Below are 13,631 nucleotides of genomic sequence, written 5' to 3'. Positions count from 1 at the left end.
CCAGAACCGCACGGCCACCGCGGCCGGCCTTTCTCTTTTAATTGCTGCTGTCTTTACTCTCTATCGTTTCTCTCAACACCTATGAAACCGTATTCTTTGATCTCCTCTTCCCTATAACCCATTCTTTGTTCTGAAAACAGTCCTTCCTTATCTCTCGGTCCTAAGATAAAACGAACTGTGGCACACATCTAAGTAAGCAATACTTTGCAAGCATTTCAGGATTATGTTTTGCACTTCTGCACTTCTATCCATTCCCACATCCCGCCCTCCTTCCTGTTACCCGTCCCTTGACATCTGCATCTACATATAAATGAACACTCTGCAATTCACAATTATGGTCTTGTCAGGGGGTTCTGTGGTCTGGTGGATTAATCTTGTACTGATGTGTAAAACGTGTAGGTTCACATCTCACATCAGACGTAGATTTTTAACACACACAAGTACTCTCCTTCACTCCTAGTAACGCCAAGTGCAGAACGCCGGTAAGCTCCGTAGTTCAATATCCGCAGTGAAGATAACATCCCTTCGCTGCCGACTGAGGCAGAGCGGCACTCGTTTGAGCTGTGACAGATGGAGAAACCCCGGAAGGCAGAGACTCTGTCACCAGCAAGCCGTCGTGAACTAGAAAACGTATTTCATTTAAAGAACCAATGGCCATGTAAGTTCACAAGGCTCTTACTTCATTTGAAACTGAGACGTTGAAAATTGTGGTGCTGGACTGGGATTCGAATTCGATTTCACTGTGTTCACCAAGATTGAAAACTCTTCTAGGCCTCTTCGAAAGGCACCTATCTGGTTTCTAATCCTGATCAGCACAAAATATTCATTACTTCATTTCATGCCCTAGCATGTGCACTCCGAACTACTACTGAAAATAGTCGCATTTTCAACGTCTCTTCGTGCGTTGTCAGCTGTAACGTGTTCGTTTCAACTCACAGCCATATGATGAGCTTTTTATCACACCATTAAAAGATCAAACGTTTCCTTACATCTTTTCAAGTTCAAACATTCCTCTCCATCCTACTGGTGAAAACGGATTTGGGTTTGGCGTTGTGTTCGTTGTGATCACCAACGACGATATGTTGTGGATTCAACTTCTAGCCAGCAGAGTATTTTCCATCACATCACTGAATGTACAAACATTCCATTCCTAGCTATTATTGGAAAAGAATTTTATAGTTAAAGTGACTTCATGACCACGTGTGCGGGTTTGAATTCCATTCAGTACAGAACTTTTTGTCGCCTGATGTCTAACTAAACATGTGCACATCTCGCTACTGGTGGACAAGTAATAATAGCTATTTATCTTCTTTCCTGGCTATAAAACGACGGCGCTAGTTGCTGGGTTCGAATCCCAGTCAGGCAAAAACAATTCTACCGTCATTTAAGATTCCAACATCTCACTGTTGGTGAAAACATTTGATATTCAACTTCTGATTTTTCGTACTTCGTTAACAATCCGATTAGGTTCTGTGTTTGCATCCCTGTCACAAACTTTACACGATGGCATTTAAATTTTAAACATGAGCATACCTTGATCCTTGTGAATGGCACTATATTAAAGGACGTTGGAGGTAGTTCCTAGTAATGTAACTGTTATGACAGGATTCCCAGTTCAGTACAAACATTTTCGTCATTTATTTTCAGGATCTGAATTGATAACTGATACTGGTGCAAAGGTCTATACTTCACGTCTCTTTATGCCTAGTGATCGGGTCTCAATAAGGCACAAACAAAGCTTAGCTTAGTAAGCAATGGCTACAGGTGTTGGGTTAGAATCCAGGTCCAGAACGACGACGTTGGTCACGTCATTTAAAGTTCAACAAGGTAACTGTTACGACAGGATTCCCAGTTCAGTACAAACATTTTCGTCATTTATTTTCAGGATCTGAATTGATAACTGATACTGGTGCAAAGGTCTATACTTCACGTCTCTTTATGCCTAGTGATCGGGTCTCAATAAGGCACAAACAAAGCTTAGCTTAGTAAGCAATGGCTATAGGTGTTGGGTTAGAATCCAGGTCCAGAACGACGACGTTGGTCACGTCATTTAAAGTTCAAATTTGTGTACACGTAGCTGTTGATGTGTTACGAGTACTGTGGTGATTCGCTGTTAATGTTGAGATTTCCATAGAGTGCTTGTTGGCGTTAATTGTGTTATTTTACTGGTTCGTCCAATATCCAGTTTCCAGACCCACTCGCCGTTGAGCGACGTTCAGCACGTGGATGGAAAACCTTTTGGAGAGCGAAAACTTTTTTCCAGTTGCCGAACAGCTTTCTAACTCCATATATTGTCCCAAGTATTTAATTTTGACTATAGATTACTGTACGATACATGTAAAATAATCCGTTTTCTCAGAACTTTTGGAATGTCACTTGTTGTAATTAAGGTTAGTTTATGAGTGTTATAGGGTGTCTCATCGCTAGGAACGTGTTTTCTAATATGTTTTGTATGACGATATTAGTTGACGCTTGGACTGACTGCAATAAAGACCTTATGTCTCTAGTAGTCTCTTGCGGTACCCATTGTGTGTAGTCAAACGACTGTACCCATGAGTTTTGGTGTGTAGAGGACCTGCAAGACAGCTGCGATATGTTGGTTGTATTTGGCAGTGACCCACTCTTTTTGCTGTCAAGTGTACCTGCAAAAATATGCCATTTTGTGACACATGCTTCAGAAGAGATGACGTCAAATACTAAGATACGTGATAAACTGTGGCATCGTGCATTACATTTTAATTTATGACTTTGTTACTACTAACTCTATTCACAGCGCAATGCGCAGACAGTAGGCATACACCCCACTGGATTTATCCGCTTAACCAGATCATTGTAAAGCTCATAATTCGTGAGATACGACGTCATAAACATTAAGCTCTGTGAAAATGAAACTGTAGGGCGACAGTCGCTAGAGTTACTGATGGAATATGTCTACAAATACGTGTGAAATATGTTAAATACATGTGAAAGATATTTGACTTGTGCGTACGCAGGCAAAGCCGTGGGTAAAAATGCTCATCCGAAACTCCTGGAACGATTTCAATCAAATTTGGGACACATATTAGTTACGATCTGGAAAGATATGTTGTGAGGGTATGAACCACCAGCGTCCTAATGGTGTCAGCGTCATAACGTGGAGAGAGAAGGGGTAGGTGGAGACCGACAGGCAGCGACGGGGAAGGAGGAGATGGACACACATAGAGGGACAAGGAGATGGACAAGAAGAGTGGAAGGGGAAATGGTCAGAAAGAGGAGAGAGGAAAAGATGGACAGGAAAGGAAAGAGGAAGAGATGGACAGAGACAGGAGGAGGAAGAGATAGCAGAGATAGGATCAGGAGGAGGTCAACAGAGAGAGGGAAGGAGGAAATGCACAGAGAAAGGGAAGAGAGGAGATGGATAGAGAGGGGGGAGAGGAGGAGATGGACAGAGAGAGGAAAGTGGATGAGATGAACAGGGAGAAGGGGGAGGAAAAGATACACAGGGAGAGGGGGGACGGAGACATGGACAGAGAGGGGGAGAAGGATTAGATGTACAGAGAAAATGGTAAGGAGGGGATGGACTTATAGAAGATTGGAATCAATGTATACCCGTACAACGCCCGGTACTCAGCTAGTTGTAAATAAACCACTGCAAAAAGTGAACCCTCGTGCCTGTTGAGCTCGCTGAGATTCATAGTAGATTCAGTTTAGTGCAATAAAGATGCATTCTCCCTCTCCTCTGGAACCTGGAGTGAAAACTTTTTGCTTGTCGTAGAATTCTCACGTATTCGTGAAAATGATTGTCAGTGATTCTACTACATCATAAATTTAGCCTCTTCTGGCAACACATTACTGAACATGATCGAAAGCACTGTGTTTTGCCCAATCTCTATTTAACTTAGTTATCTTTGGTGGTCACGCTATTGAAGGCAAAATAAGAATATTATGTTTTATTCATGTCGGTGGCGTTTTGGTGCCGTCCTGTTGTGGAGATGGATGGAGGTCCTTGCAGGATAATGATGAAATAGAGTCCCCGTTTTTCCGTTTCTTCCCTTGCAGGAAGATCGATCCTTCTGCAGAAAAATGCCGGTCATTGACTCAAACGCCTGTTGCAGCGCTAGCCTCTGTCTCGGCAGCTCATCATTAACGAGGCTCCTGCACGATTATAACGTGAAATTTGAAAATTTGTGTCAGGTTGTAACTTGAAATCTGAATTCTTTCATTGCCAAAAAAGTCCAGGCTTGTCTCAGAATTTCATTGGTACTGACGTTTCATCTACGATTTCCGAACAGTGCTACCAGAGGTTCTCCCGCAGTGTATGTGGAAGCAGCACCGCAGGAGGAACGGAGTCGCTGGAGAAGAGGCCAGAGTGGCACCAGCTACCCAAGGCTCACTCCCCGCCCCCTCCCAGCCCCTTCTGTATATCATCTCAGTATTGTTACATTTTCTGTGCATTGCAAACGGAAAACAAGAAGAAAAACAGCTTGATACTTCAGTCAATTTCGAAAAACACCAGGAGATAATGCTTTGTCAAACTCGACAGAGTGTTTACATCACTTGATATGCAAAAGTACAACTACTTGCTACTTTGGTTGCACGACAACATGACAAACTTGGTATGCAAGGACTGTGGGTTATGTTTGGTACTTGTAGTGTGATTTTATGAGGTTCACCACCTGCGTGTAGGCAATTTGTCGGCCTGTTCTATGTTTTGTACAAACAATCAGAATTGTCTTATTTGTAAAAAAAACTTGTGAAATTTTAACTATCAGGGTCATCGTTAGAAACGAAGACGAGGTAGAAATGAAATACATCAATTAGTGTGATCAGATATGAGTTTTTGTGAGCATACAAAGTGTTACATAGGCTGTGACAGAAATACTCCTACTAATTTTGGGAGGTGGGGCTGACTTTTCACACCAAAACAAGAAAAAAAGTCCTCTGATCTCATCACAAAGGCTCTCACCACGAGTTGTTTTACTTGCTTGCGAAATTCTAGGTTACACGATAGTGGTTCATGAAACATTATTTTTCCTGACGTTTCCTCCACAGTTTGACAGGTGCTCCAAGTTTCGATGCATCTAATCAATTGACAGTCTGGACGTTGGAAACCGACGCAGATAGAGCGAAAAGGGGGACTGGCAGAAGTTTTCACGTGATCAGCAGAGATAATCTTTCTCAAATCCTCGAACTGTGGTCTGTCAAAGATGAAACTTATCTATTGACTCTGTAGAGCAACTTTCCCTATATCACTAAGTTTCATGGCTTCTCCTTTTCTGTTAAATTGTCTCTCTGTTAATATATTTAAATGGCTTCTAAATATAGTCGTGAATAATAATTCACCATTGTAGATAACGTTTTGCTCTAGAAAAACTTCATTTCATGGTCTGCTCTGTTACTGCTGTTTTCTCTGCTTTCTGTAGTCGGCAGATGCTTTTGCGTGCGTTCACACATGTATTCATGCTACGCTTTGAACTTTTAGTGTAGACTCTATCACACGTACACGGAACTTTATCCACCTCTCATGTCGACAGAGGAGGGCGGTTAAATTTTACAGATCTAAGGGCTTGACGGGTTTTCTTTGTGGCCGTAAAGTTTTCCGGAATGAAAATTTGTCATTAGATAGTATAAATTCAGCTGCAAGGGGATAAGAAAATAAAGGGGCACTGGCATTGCATAAAAAATCCAGGAATTCACCTTTATTGATTTAAGTTCCACGAACCTGTGCAATCAATGTTCTACTTAAACGATCTTCCAAAGTTCCTAATACCTCAGGGCAAAAACCTTTCTATCGATGAAAACAAATAAAGTTATCTCCTTATCATTAAAAAGCTACACAACTAGCATTAATCACATGCCGCCAACACTGCTGGATCTTGACATGAAAATATTAATAATACTGTCAGAAGAGTATCGGAATATGTAGTTTGAGTAGTGGAGAGAACAGGAAAACTGAGAATTAATGTCCCTCCAGTAGTGCTATCATTGCAGATGAGAAAGTCACTGAGATTGGGTTAACTGTATGTCGTCTGAATGGAATTTGCAGGTATCATGCAGTGTTTTCTATTGTATCAGCCTGAGTTCCACCTGCAAGCAACAGAGACGTATACTGCTGGCTTCGGACTCTGTGGCTGCTGGCGGCACCACCGCAGGAGATTTACCGAAAGCAATCTGACGATAACATAAGCACACTGAATTGTTGTCAAGCGCGTCTCCAACGTCACAGTAACATGTGGCGCTACCTTTGCCGCTAGATGCATGAGATTCACCGCAACCAGTACTCCCATCGCAGGCACCGATTCCTCCTCCACGGGGCACTTGCCCACTGATCGTCACATCAGTATTCTTCTGCCAAGCGCCTATTAAGAACGCCACCTGGCCGCTCTGCACTTGTTTACATTGGGAATTTCTGTGGCCAAGTCAAATGCATCTACCGGTCCTTCAGATGGATCTGTCTTTGCTCCAGTGGAGTAGTTCGCTCGAAACCGCTTCTGAGTGCTTACTCTGCATCTCATTCGAGTTCTCCATGCTGGGTCCAACGCTGGCAGCACTTATGACACGTCTGTCAGTGGGCAATTCACTGTCGCTCCCAGATTACATTGGCCATGTCCGCGGCCTTTCTGATGGAGCTCATCTCTTTGCATCATCTACAGCAGCCATGCTCTCTCTGACTGGCTATGAGTTTCTGCTATACCAGGGCCTCTCTTCTGAACCGTCCTCGAGCTCTACTGATCTCTGCCATTATGGCTGAACCAACATCGCCCTTGTCAGAACTCTCCCAGTGCAACGTCAGTGATTATCAGCGATCTCTAACCAGGTAGTGTGGATTCCCATCCAAATAACTGTGTTGTTCTATGAAGTTTTGAGTTGGGGTTGCTCACTTGGCCATAACGCAAGACTCTGTGACAAGGAGTGGATTTTGTCTCACCAGTGATTATCATACTTTTTGATACTACGTATGTTCGCTCACCATGGCTTTTGTGCACTATTTAGACAGCATCTGTGCCATGTCACTTGCTTCACTGATTCGTCGGCACCATCACATCTCGATGACAACTGTCAGGGCAGTAGCGTCTTACAATGGAGTCTCACAATGGCCAACACTGCTGCCACCGGTCAGAGAACAGCCCTCGTCAGCAGTGAGCACACTTTCTCCTACAGGCTATGTGAGCTTTCGCCTCGCTAGATCCTCTCTCCTGGACCATCCTTGAGCTCTACTGCTTTCCACCGACACAGCTGCACCGACGTTGCCCTTGTAGAGCTCTCCCAATGCCCTGTCGGTGACGATCGGTGGATTGTAATCGAGTAGTACGAATTCACGTTCGAATAACCGTATTGTTGAATTCAGTTCTGAGTTGAAACAAAGTTAATTTATTCTTGCTACGCGGGGACCTTAACTGGCCAAGACACAAAATTTTCCTTGATACTTTGTATCTTCTTGTAACTGGTTGCTGGTTAGATCTCTGTCTCGTGGCACATTTTTCTCCCACGGTCCAATGGGTGTTTTTCGAGTTTATTTCCTTTCGACATCTGATGAGACGTATGCTAGTAGAAATTGGGCTACTTACTCTGGAGATTACACTCTTGTAAAAGCACTTGTCCCAAACTTCGAAGTTACCATCAGTTGCAAGATAACTCTAATTTGTGAACGTTAAAGTATCTATGTTACTTTTACAAAGTTGTTTGAATTCAGTATACAATGAAAAACGCAAAAATAATTCCTCAGATACGCAGCAGGATTTATATTTAAGTAGAGCTTAACAATATTTTACCCAAATAAAATACTGTAAAAGTACTGCTTATTGTTAGTGATACGTTGATGATTAGAAAGCTTAGCAAATTTATTGGTTCAGGTGTCTGCAGCACACACTAAACATTGGCGACAGTAAAATGAATGACGGATAAGATATAGAAAGCATGTAAAAAATTAATCAATATGTTAATGTCAAGTACTTCTGTTTGTTCCAGACGTAAAGTTTTCTGTGTGTACTGCCATGTTTTTGTACAAGGAAATAACTCAAAAGGAATCACACAGGTACTACACAAATAAACACAGACAAAAATAATTTTTTCAGTGCGTAGTTATTGAAGTGAAGTGGGGACGGGCTGTAGAATTGGTAAATTTCAATGATAAACGATGGATATGAAGGAAATTCTCCAAAGGTAACTGTTATAGAAGTGCCGGCAGGTTAACAACAGGCCTCCAAAGGTTCACGACGAACGTAGTCCACAAGACTAAGAGTGCATACGCACATCCGACGGAAATCAGTGCGCTCCAGAGTTCTAGTCTGACTGAAAAATCACTACGAAAGAGGAAAATGAAGAGAATAAGGAGGAGGAGAAGGAGGAGGCAGAGCAGAATAAAATATAATATCTGTGTGTAAGAAATAATATGGCTAAATCTTAACTATAAATCCTGTAGAACAATTATGTATGATTTATGATGCGTTCTTAGTATTGTTTTAAGGGCATATGTAAAATAAGTGATAAGTACAATCTGATTGATAAATTCAAACGAAGTGTAATGTAATAATATACGATGTGAATGGATTGAAGCTCTGTAACTGCAAATAAATTCTTACGAAGATAGTGATTACCGAGAAGACACGGAAATGGACAGCCGCTAAGTGAAGAACAAGCCACAAATGCTGGGTACTATGTCAACTGGACGGTACCACGAAAGACTAACTGATTTTACTGGAGCCATAGCAGTTTCACAAATTCTTTAAATGACCTAAACTCGAATATATTTTCCGAAACTTTTATTTCATTTTTACTGGTGGCATCCTACGTACGAAAATTATATTACTTGGAATAGATGCCGAATTTAGTTGTTATTACTTTTGTAATGTCCTCTCCTTTACGGAAACGGCGTACAATTTAACATACTTTACTCTTTAGAAGCAAGGATGAAAACTGAGGTATCTTTTTTTAAATTTGTATACGGTATTTTCTATAAATCTTGTAAGTGTGAATAACATGGCCGCTACGGTGACACGTCAACGGATTTGTAGACATCCGGCATCTTGAACCGGTAGAGACCAGCTCATTGGTAGTTATTACCGATTCACCGACACACACACTTCTTTCTGAAACTACCAATGTTACACAGCTACCTACTCGCCTCTGCGCTCGCACGCGTACACACACACACACACACACATACACACACACACACTACACACACGTCATCCATGCGTAAGTATACGCAACACAGTCAAAATATATTGCAGTCTGCATCTGCATCCTCATTAAGTCTTCAAGTTTGTGACAGAAATTACAATGGCCTCTTGCTCGTGCCACATAGTGTACGGTAACTATATGGAAAATATTTCTGAATTACGGTTGTTAGTACGTTGAGAGCATGAGAGAACTTATGTACTGAGTGGTCTACTTCTTCAGCATCTGCTGTTAATCCTGTATATAAAAAGCACTACTGTAAATGAATTTTGTATCACGCTCGTGAAAGGTTATAAGCAATTTTAATGAACTTACCTCTTGCTGTAGGCTGGTATAGTACTCCTCAGATGGAAATAGGTACAGGAGAACAATGGGTAATAACACATTTAGCTTTATTCAAACACCGATAAAATGGAACATTATGACATTCAGAATCAACCAAGTACACATAGAAAAACAGTGTGACACATTTTCATTATTATCACAGAATCAGGGACTTCAGTCTTTGAGCAAGCGATATGGAGAAATCCGTTCACATACGCTACGGATTCACGGGCACGATCAGAATTTAACTTACTCTATATCACAAAAATAGTTTTAATTACAAAATGCAGATATATCTCTTAATTTGAAATACTTAGACAACTGTCAACATTCACTTGGGACAACTTATCTAACCTTTGAACATCACGGCAAAAGTCATATGCCTGAAACCGAATTACAGACTCTTTTCTATGGAAGTGATTTGTGCGTTACCAACAATAGAAATACCGTATCCAGTCGCAAAACACATAAAACTAATTTTAAGAAGATACAATTTAAGAGAGTATACTTGGTGTACGTTTCATGATATCATGTTAAAATTAATGTAGTCGAACCACGCGTCAATATCAACTAGAATGTATGCAGTTACTGAAGTGTCTGGATCCACATGGTAAGTTATTTCATTCTGGAAAAGTTCAGATTGATTTCAGTTTTCAATCACGTATCCAGGAGAGTGTGCACATATAATAGAGAATGGCAAGTTAATTGAAAATACACGACATGTAGGAAACGACTCTTCAATATGAACGACATACATCGTCTGTAGATTAAAATTTATTATGATTAAAAACAAGACTTCCCCATATTTATTTGATATTGTACTGCTACCTGATTGGCAGCAATTTCGAATTGTAGTTACGTCCATGCGTAAACAGATGGGACAAACCAATTCAGAGGCGACATTCCTAAGAGGGATCGAATACAATTCCTTTATGGGTCCCATTCACAGAGCACAAACGCGATTTTCTCTCCTACTGAGATCAGTAATACCAATGACTCAACCGTCTTTTAATAGCAATGTTTGTACGAGTGTAATTTTTAGCACTCTTAATGGCGTTATAGAGTGAACCCCATGTTTAACAGGTTTATAAAGAGAGTCGAGCCGAGAGTGATCCAACTAGAATAGAATGCCTCAATGCAAAACAATGAAAGAAAAGCGGTACCCAGGAAAGCAAAATACCGTTATTGTTCTTAATCAAAAACTCTGACTTCGTCAGTATTCGTTGAGATGTTCTGTTCGTAAATAAAATGAGGTTAAAACGAATAGTGTTGGAGAAAGATCAGAAAAATTTGAAAATTGATTGTTTACTGCATGAAACTAATTACTTGAGATCAACTGATTACACAAATAATTTCGCTTAAATTTATTAAAGTGGGCTGAGCCCAACACATCATCTCGTTCAAGAAACATCTACAGAGGTAACTCAACATTGCTAAAAAATGAAAGGAACGTATGGCGTCAGCGGCCGGGAGTTCCCATTCGGGAAGTTCGGCCGCCAAGTGCAGGTCTTATTGAGTGCGACGCCACATTGGGCAACCTGCGCGTCGACAATTGGGATGAAATGATGATGAGGACAACACAACACCCAGTCCCTGGGGGGAGAATACCTCCCACCCCAGCCGGGAATCGAACCCGAGACCCCATGCGTGGCAATCCGATGCGCTGACCATTCAGCTAATGGGCAGACTTAACACTGCTAATAGTGTTGGATGGAAATTTTTGAGGGGTCATTTTCCTTCCTCCATATAACTTCAGCGGTTAAATGTTATGAGGATATTCAAGTCCAGCTAATTTTAGTCAGTCGTCGTACATGGCAGCCCATTTTGTTTTACACACCGTCAGAAAAGTTTACAGCCAGATATTCTAGGAGATATAAAAGATATCATTTCGCTAACATTTACAAAAGAAGCGCCACAGAGAAAGCATGCATTCTGGGAAAAACATGGCGTCCTGCTAGACATAACTCAACTAGAGAGCAATCATTCAGAAATGGCAAGAAGTCCAGAGTAGAAAGGAACTGTTGGTAAAAAAAAGTACTAACAAATGAAGGCTGATTCTAAGTTCTGTGTACACTGAGTTCTATGTACTGTGCAACACTGACAACTATTAACGGAGATACAAGCACACGGAGTAGGTTCCCAGGTATGGAATGGCTCGAAGACTTCTTAAGTAACAGAACCCCGTGTGTTGTCGTGGACAGTGAATGTTCATGAGAGACAAGGACACCGTCAGGAGTGCCCTAGGGAAGTGTGATGCGACCGCTGTTATTTTCTATATACATAAATGATCCGGCGGACAGGGTAAGCAGCAGTTTTCAACTATTTATGATGATGCTGGGATTTACGGGAAGGTGTTGGAGGTGAGTGACTGTAGGAGGATACAAGATGACTTAGATAACCTGTAGTTGGTGTGATAAATGGCAGGTGGCTCTAAATGTAGAAAATGTAAGTTAGTGCAGATGAGTAGGAAAAACAAACCCATCATCTTCGAATACTCTATTAGAAGCGTGCTGCTTTATGCAGTAACGTCGATTAAATATACAGGCGTATCACTGCAAAACAATACGAAATCGAATGAGCATGTGAGGACTGTGGCAGGGTGAATGCTCGACTTCGGTTTATTTGGAGAATTTTAGGAAAGTGTGGTTCATCTGTTAAGGAGACCGCATATAGGACACTAGTGCGACCCATTGTTGAGAACTGTTGGAGTGTTTGGGATCAGCACCAGGTAGGATTAAGGCAGACTTAGAAGCAATTCAGAGGCGGGCTGTAGATTTGTTATTGGTGGGTTCGAACAACATACAGGTATGATGGAGTTGCTTCGGGAACTCAAATGGTAATCACTGGAGAGAAATCGATTACTTTTCGTGGAACACTATTGAGAAAATTTAGTGAACCGGCATCTGAGACTGACTGCATAACGATTCTACAGCCGCCAACGTACATTTCGCGCAAGGACCCTGAAATAAGGTTAGAGAGATTAGGGCTCGTACGGAGGCATATAGCAGCCTTTTTCGCTCTATTTCAGGAATAAGGGAAGGAAATGACTAGTAGTGGTGCAGGGTACCCTCCGCCACGCACCACACGGTAACTTGCGTGGTATGTATGAAGATGTAGATGTACATTGTAAACGTATTCCGTAAAACGGTTTCACTCATACTGGTAGTAAAATTCGTTATCATGAAAATTGTTCTGGTAAAAATTTAAATTTCACAATTTTGGTACATGATGGTTTAATATAACATGTGATTTGTGCAAAATGAGCAAACGCTGCGATTAGTGTTTTCAACAGCTTTCACTTCTCTCTCTCCGTTTAAATTTGTAAATATAGTTGATACAGTGTTTTCCGGATATCGTAAGAGAAAATATTTTTTTTGCTCTTCCGAGTAAGATAAGTACGTTCGAAACATCGCTTTGTAAATTTCACTTTTCAAATTCTGAAATTCTGCTCGCATGTAATGTTCACCATAATATATGTGCTTTATATTCAGTCGTTATACTTTACTTAATTATATCAAAAACTTTCGTAAGTGCAAGGTAAGACATACTTTGACTTCGAGTTACGGCAAAGTCATTGCGGAGAGCACACTGTCTGTAATTCAGCCTTTAATTTCACTGCTCCATACGCGTCGATCAGTTTCAGTCAGCTGAATCTTAGACGGATTACGAATGTGTACAGAAATACACGAATATATCTCGTTACGTATGATCACCTAAATATGAGGTTGTTTATAATTTGTAGCTTTTTCAAGCCACACAATTGGAATTTGGTGCATTTATTACTGTACACAAGCACTGAGATATTAGAGGGACGACGACTGTCACTTCGCAGGAGTACCTTTTAGCGTCGCCGCTGGTCTGCCCGACAGACTGCAGCTAGCAAGCGTCCGGACAGCTAGATTTCGAGGTGTCCGGCACGAATAGTTGGACGACGGCGGAGACGCAGCGCAGCAGGGACTGGAGGACTGTCTCCAGCAGGTACCTGCCAGTGTCCAGGAGTCGGCTGCCCAGCACCAGCACGCGCTTCACCGTAGTCGGCCACCAGGCGGCGGCGGCGTCGGTCCGGACGCACGGCGCGGGCGCCTCTGGGTGCCACTGTCATCCCGCGGCGGCGGGATCGGCGCCGCCTCCATCGTCGTCCTTCTCGT

This window comes from Schistocerca piceifrons, chromosome 3, assembly GCF_021461385.2.
Source record: "Schistocerca piceifrons isolate TAMUIC-IGC-003096 chromosome 3, iqSchPice1.1, whole genome shotgun sequence".
NCBI classification, from domain to species: domain Eukaryota; kingdom Metazoa; phylum Arthropoda; class Insecta; order Orthoptera; family Acrididae; genus Schistocerca; species Schistocerca piceifrons.
Note: the sequence above shows the minus strand (reverse complement) of the source record.